The sequence below is a fragment of the Physeter macrocephalus genome, chromosome 4, assembly GCF_002837175.3.
Source record: "Physeter macrocephalus isolate SW-GA chromosome 4, ASM283717v5, whole genome shotgun sequence".
Classification (NCBI taxonomy): domain Eukaryota; kingdom Metazoa; phylum Chordata; class Mammalia; order Artiodactyla; family Physeteridae; genus Physeter; species Physeter macrocephalus.
This window is the reverse complement of record NC_041217.1, coordinates 110,627,593-110,634,969: the sequence shown is the minus strand read 5'-3', so window position 1 is coordinate 110,634,969 and position 7,377 is coordinate 110,627,593. Positions and strand designations below refer to the sequence as shown.

Genomic DNA, 7,377 nt, shown 5'->3' with positions numbered 1-7,377 from the left:
TAGACACACCTGATTGTATGAGTGGATTGTATTAATCCTGACAGACTGACAATTATCATTGAGCCATGTTTGACTGGTCACCTTGAAGATTCGGAAATATGAATTTTTGTAATGAATAGTTATATTATTTTTATACTTGCACCACATTTTTGAGCTTTTTGGGGGGCAAGGCTAAACAATTTGGCAGGAAAAATGTCATTTTCTGTTCATATAGTATTTTTTAAAAGGTACATAGTAGTTAGTTTTTAAACAAGTTGCTTTTAGCCAGATGTCATGCCATTATATAAATCTATGAATGTAACAAATGACATAAGAAAAGTATAAATTAAAAGTTTTACATTATTTTTACTTATACTGGAACTACTCCAAATGGTACTAAAAAAAGTAAATTTGCAAATAAAATGAAACCATGGCTTCTACATACTGAGAACTTCAATGTTTTTCAGGGTTTTGTTTATTTTCAATATGAATTTTGGCCATATTTTTATGTACTTTTATGACTTTTTCAGTTATGAAGTATGACATATTTCTGTGTAATAACCATATTTTCTAGTTTCTGTATTTTGATGTTTGACATCTGAGGTCTTGCTGAACCAGGGGGACTACCCCTCCCAGAGGTAGTTAATTTCTAGAGCTAGCAAGCAACTCACCAGTCAGCGTGTCTTTCACATGCAAACCAACCCATCCAGAGCCCACACCCCTAACCCCTTCCTCTAACGGGCTCTCACGCTCAGGGCCACTATTACCCTGCCCTATCACCCCAGGGCCAGGGACCAGACAACCAGCCCCTGTCCCCCACAGCCTGCTGAAATTCTTGAAACTAGCCTATCCCAAACCTGCTCAGCCCGCCTCACCTCTTCCTTCCCTCAGAAACCACAATAAAGGTTCTTGCCTGCATTTTACCCTCTCCCTTTTATTCCCTGTGTGGCCCTGTGGCACGTGCTGTGCCTTCTCTCTCTAGGGATCAGTGAGCGTAAAGCTCCTTCATGACCACCATTTCTGTGTCTGCATCTTACCATACAGGACTAAAGCAAATCCCATGTGCCTGATTAAAACATTTTGCATTTCACCTCACAGCAGGACCTTTACTGTATAGCAACACCCTAAAACAAAACACCAAAAAGCAAACAAAAAAAACTAGCTCAGAAAGGGCAAAATCCTCCCAATTCTTGTTTTTCGTAATGTCTGGCCGGCTTCTTCCTCTAGGGAACAAGCAATACGTTGTCATCTCTGGTTTGCTGCAGGGAGTGTTAACTAGGAAAATAAAGCTTTCCATCTTCATCATGCAGCATAACTGAAGATCTCAAAACATAAGGTTTTCAGGAGATAGGAGTTTTGTTGCTTTTTCCTTTTTCTTTCAGCAAATTTGTTATTCATCTTTGAAATGGTTCAGAGCTTGCTCTGGTACTAACATATTTTCCAGTTTTCTGATAATTCTGTGCAGCCACTTTATTTTTACCCCTCTTAAGTAGATCTCAAATTAATGCCAGTTGAGTCTTATTGAATTGCTCCTTTGACATCCTTTTATTGAAGTCATTAATGGAGAGATTAATGACATTTTTCTACAGGGAAAGGGATATGGAGAGCTTTTGCCCTTAGCTCATCTCTTGTGAGATGGGATTACAGGCAGCTTGAATGTTTATCTTTTGTGAGTGGGTTTTTCGTGATGACAGGACTTACAGGCTATTCTTTTTTTCATGTGCTTACATTCTGGCATCACTCACTGGAGCAATTTGCCCCAAGATCATGAGAGGAGACACCCTAAGACCCCAGAAGGTTTGACTGCCATGTCTGAGGACCACTCTGGTGTGTCCTTCCAGGGCCTCTGCTTCTTCCACCTCAGAGTTACTGAAACCATGTGGTGCATATCCATAGCTGGAGGATTCCCGAGTGTTCTTGCCATGCCACGCCATGCTCTGACTTGTGTTCAGTGAAATGCCAGGAGTTAGAATCATCAAATTATGCTGGTTTCAGAGTGGTTTGGGTTGAAAACTTTATGAAGTGACAGATCAGAAATAGCAATATTAATAATAATATTAATAACATTATCATTTGGAAGTTCAGAAAGACATTGTCTGAAAGTAGCCAAGAAGGGGATGCTATTGTTCATACTGGGCTGAAGACAGAATAAAATTCATCAACACATTAGTTTTTATTTTATTATTAATTTTATAATACATTCAGATTTATTATTAATTTAAAGAGCTCTCTGCCAAGTGGTTGGGACCTTCTGTGGAGAGGATATGACCAAAAGAATACTCAAATCATTGAGAAAATATAGATTGCAAGTTCTTTTTCCTATGAAGAGACTGATGTATATAAATGATCACGATTATCTGTTTCTAATCAGTTTAGATTCTGAATTAGGTGCTGGGCTGATGTCAACCCCTTAGTCATTTTGAACGTTAAGACACTAATTCTGGAGTGAATCATAGCTCCTCCCAAACTTAATCATATTCTGCTGTATGATTATCATACTATATCATGTCATATAATATTATGCCATATGAGCCAAAGCTGATAGACATTTTAGGCAACTGAGGCTTTTTCAGAGTAACGAAGGGTAGGCTGTCAAGGAGGCTAGAAACATCATGAAGAAGGGCTGGAAATATAGCTGCAGGCACCTCATTGTCTTACAAACAGGAATGTCTGCCTGCAGAGGTGTGGGAGCAGCTGGGAGAATGTGCTGTTGGCTGACTTGGGTGGAATACAACATTCTCTGATCTAGTTATAACTGAGCCAAAAAAGCTTTCTCTTGCCTCTCATGGAAGTCTTTGTGTCATTCCTCTTTAAGTTTGTTCTGTTTTGCCAAATCATATTCTTTGGATCACTGTCAGAAATTAAACATGTCATGACTGACCATAGGTTTATAGTTGTGTTCAAATTATATCAAGTGTACATCTTGCTGGAACAGCAATTGGGTAGCTGCAGGTCCACGTCCATCAGGCTGGGCTCTGGAACATATGCTGGAGCTCCCCCAAGAGAAGCTTGGGTAGAGACGTGGGAGCAAGAGCTCAGGGAAGCTTTATGAAGCCCCGTCTTGGATGTTTCTGATAAACTACAGATTGCTTGCCAGTTTGCAAATTTAAAAATTTCTCATGCCACTCAGGACTGCTTTACTGATAACAGGATTCTTGGGGACAGCTGGGAGATTGATATCAATGCTTGACTAGACCCAAAGACACACAATACTCTGCGTTAATGGCAATTATAATGGTAGTTAGTATAATGATTGTGCTAGGCACACCATTATCTCATTCAATCCTCCTAACAATCTCATGAGGTAGGTACTATCATCATCCCCATTTGATGGTTAAGAAAACTGGTTTAGAGAAGTTACCCAAGATGACACAGTGTGTGGCAGAGCTGGGATTCGACCCAGGTGTACACAGTCTCTGAGCTCTACTTCCACACAAAGGAAAAGGTCATTTATTCCCCAAAAGTGATCCTCAAAATTTACATCTCTTGCATTATAACATCACTGTCTCCTACACTGATTATCCTAAGCCCACTAATTATACACTGCCAAAGCCTTCTCTACTTCTCCCTCAGAACACTCATCATGCATGTTATTACCTTTTTTTTTTTTGATATCTACCTTTCCTGAACTCTGTAGGGGACAGGACCATGTCTGATTTATTCCCCACTCTATCTCTAGCACTTAGCAGTCACTCAATAAAAGTTTTTTGAATATTTTTAAACTCTCATAATTTTGGAATTTTCATTTTAAAACATATTCAAATATATGATGCATACACTCTCTCCAAAAGAGTCTGCCTTTACATATGTTCCTCAAGAGCTGAATATGCTAAAACAAAAATTTAACTCCATGTGGATAGAATCCCTCTTATAACATACGTATTTGTAGAATCACAGAACATGGCCATTAGGAAACCAGTTAGTTCTATTCTTTCATTTAAAGATTAGGACCCAAACTGATTCTGTGACTAGGCTAAAGTCACAAAGTTATGCATAGCAGAGCTAGAACCAGAAGCCTGACTTCTAGGTTAGTGACCTTTTGAAGTCCACCTGTCATTAATTCAATTGACAGCTTTCCATTTATGGAAATATAAATGCAGGGGTTTTTTAATTGCAGGGGAAAAAATCTGGTTAGTGGAGTTTCAGAGGTACTAGTATCATGTGTACATTTAGAGAACTTGGGAGATGAAAGAAGTATCAGAATAATACTAGCTGAATCCTCTGATGTATTTAATACATTCGATGTCAAAACATAGTGAAGAAAAGACCAGGTGCTTGGATGGGAGTGTCTGTAATAAGCCAACCAAAGAAACATGGCCTTCTTTGAGAATAGAAAAGTGCTTTTTCTCATTTTAACTTTGCGTTTATCTTCCCTGCAGCTTCAGCACTATGGCCATCATTGCACTATGCAGCTTGAAACCTTTCCTGCACATTCAGTATACCTGATGTGGGAGCAGACTTCATGCCTTGTCCAGACAAAAAAAAAGGGATACTGTTGGTGCTGGTACCAAGACAAATACCCTGTGGTCTGATTTCTGAGGACTGAGAGGCCCATAACCCTCACAAAGAATGTGAATCTTTAAAAACATACTTGAGAATCCCCTACTTTCACTCACAATGTATTCATTCACTCAAAAAGTGAAATAGCCTTGAATGTGTGAAATTCAAGCAATAGATATGCACAATATGGAAGTGTGATGACTTCTGTACCCAGAGAATTAAAACTTAATTATAATCACATTTTAGACACCATTTTTAATGGTACATTTTAATCATTTAACTTTTTTAAAGTGTGTTTCTTTTATAGTTGATTGGCACTGTACCAGGCATTTTATTTCATGCATTACACTAACTTGCTATAAATGATGAAGAGACTCAAAAATTCAGTTGCTGAAACAAAATGGAAATTAGTAGTCTCCCATGTAAGAGGCTGGAGGTAGCTGGGCTATTAGTGGCTTTGCTCCACAAGGCCATCCAAGTCCTTCGGGTTCTTTATCTTTGCTTCCCTTGGTTACATGGTTGACAGTCACTCAATTCTCATGAGAAAAGGAACAAGAAAGTGAAGGGCAAGGAGCTTCCTCTCAAGAATGTGACCTGGAGGCTGCACTTCCCACTCATACCCATATCCTTGACCACATATCCTTGGTCACATAGCCAAAACTTGCTGCAGAATGGATTGGGATATACAGTCTTTGGCTGAGTCTAAAGTTAGGGAGTTCTATGACTAAGAGAAAGAAGGGGAGAATGGATATTGAAGGATAAATAGAAATCACAGATATCATTCATTTTATGTAGCCAGAGTAAATGGATACAAACATATTTTTCCAGTTTGACTTTTCCCTTTTGAATTTTTTTTTTTTTTTTTTTTGGTACGCGGGCCTCTCACTGCTGTGGCCTCTCCCTTTGCGGAGCACAGGATCCGGACGCGCAGGCCCAGCGGCCATGGCTCACGGGCCCAGCCGCTCCGCGGCATGTGGGATCTTCCCGGACCAGGGCACGAACCCGTGTCCCCTGCATCGGCAGGAGGACTCTCAACCACTGCGCCACCAGGGGAGCCCTCCCTTTTGATTTTTTATGTACCTCAAGAAATCTTAATAGTCTTTGTCAAGACTTCAATTGGCCATCTATCCTTCATCATCCTCATCGTCACATCACAAAAGTAATAGCTTTTGTTGCTTACAGTGGGGTGGGCAATCAGTATTAGGGTGGTATTAAGGCATTAAGGTTAAGTACTCTGTGATTCATCACTAAAGTATTGGGGTTTATTGTCATAGTTGATTCAAAATTTTAAAAATTTACTGCCTACTTTCTATGTAGTTTTCTTTTCTGTTAAACAAACCACTAATCCTTAAATGTGTCACCATTCCTCCCTAGTGGATGTGTAACATCTATACTAATTCTGAGTACTGAGAACCTGGAGTTGGGTGAAGGCTCCAGCTCTAAGGCATCTAGTAAGGAACTAAGGAGAGAAGAAAAGTCTTCAAAGATAAACATTTGTGAGGTCAACCCGAATTGACACAGTGGCAAGATGAAAGTAAAGGTTTTTAACATTTAGAAAGCATTTTTTTAGAATATCCATTTTGAAGCAAGACGAGAGACATTCATGCTCTGTTGTCCATGTGGCCTATCCATTCCAGCAATAAAATGGCAGTCTAGATGGCAGACTGGCCTATCTTAACATGTCCCCAAGTCTCAAAAGTGCCTTAGAGGGTCTCTGAAAGCTGGCACTGGTCACAGTGTGTAACTTCTCACAATAGTTCTATGATCGGTGTATTATTATCAGCTAAATTTTACAGAAGAGGAAATGGAGGCTGACAAGATAAAATAACTTGTTCAAGGTCACAAATCTAAGAAGTAGCAACAAGGGCTTAACCCTAAGCCTGCATTGCTATACTTGCCCAGCTGCACCAAGCCCCGAATTTGGCAATTGTCAGAGTCCTCCTTCGCCTTCAGCCTTCTCATCCATCAGTCACCAAGACCTATTCTTTTTTTTTCTCTATAATAGTTTTCATTTGTTCTCACTTTTCTATTACTACTACTCTGACCTAGTTTCAGGGTATTTCACTTATAGCCAACATTACTCTAATTATAATAATTACTTAGCCTTGTCTCAAATTTTGTTCCATTTCCAATCCACCCTCCATATTTATTGTCTGACTAGTTTTGATCCTGTCTCTTCTCTGCTTAAAAGTCTCCCTTAGCTCTTTATAGCCTCCAAAGTAAGTCCAGACTATTAGTTTGACATAAAAACTCTTTGGATATCTTCTGTTTTCTTATCTCCTTCATTCTGGTCTAATTCCAACACCAGCTCCTCCACCCAGCTGCACAGTCCCCACATGAAACAGAGTCATATCTGCCATCACCCAAACAGTTCTCATCATGGACTTAACAGAGAATTCTCGATCTCTGTGATTAATTATTCAAAATTTTATTTTTAAAGTACAAAGGCTTTATCAACTACATGTAGGTAGCCATGAATATTAATATTTCTGAAAGGCAATGATGGAATAAATGGAGATGATTTCTTCCTGCAACTCTGCAAGTATACCTGCTATAAACGCCTGGGCGTTCCATTTTCTCTTTCTGCAGTGAAATCGGTAGTAGGTTTATAGATTACTCTACCTTTTAAGGAAAAAGCACTTCCAAAATATATGCTATACAAAAAAGGTTTTTCTTACTCCCTAGAGATCATTTATTTCATTGTGTGGAATTGTCAAATGTCAAACCATGACTACAAGATTTGATGTAGTACATTTAAATATAGCTGGGCTTCCCTGGTGGCGCAGTGGTTGAGAGTCCACCTTCCGATGCAGGGGACACAGGTTCGTACCCCGGTCTGGGAGGATCCCACATGCCGCGGAGCGGCTGGGCCCGTGAGCCATGGCCGCTGAGCCTGCG

General features: G+C 39.7%; 1 pseudogene; it reads right to left on the bottom strand.

Annotated features, from left to right (window-relative positions):
* Positions 1-1,142: 1,142 nt before the first annotated feature.
* LOC112063873 (nuclear factor erythroid 2-related factor 2-like) lies at positions 1,143-1,955 on the bottom strand (annotated as a pseudogene).
* Positions 1,956-7,377: the final 5,422 nt, after the last annotated feature.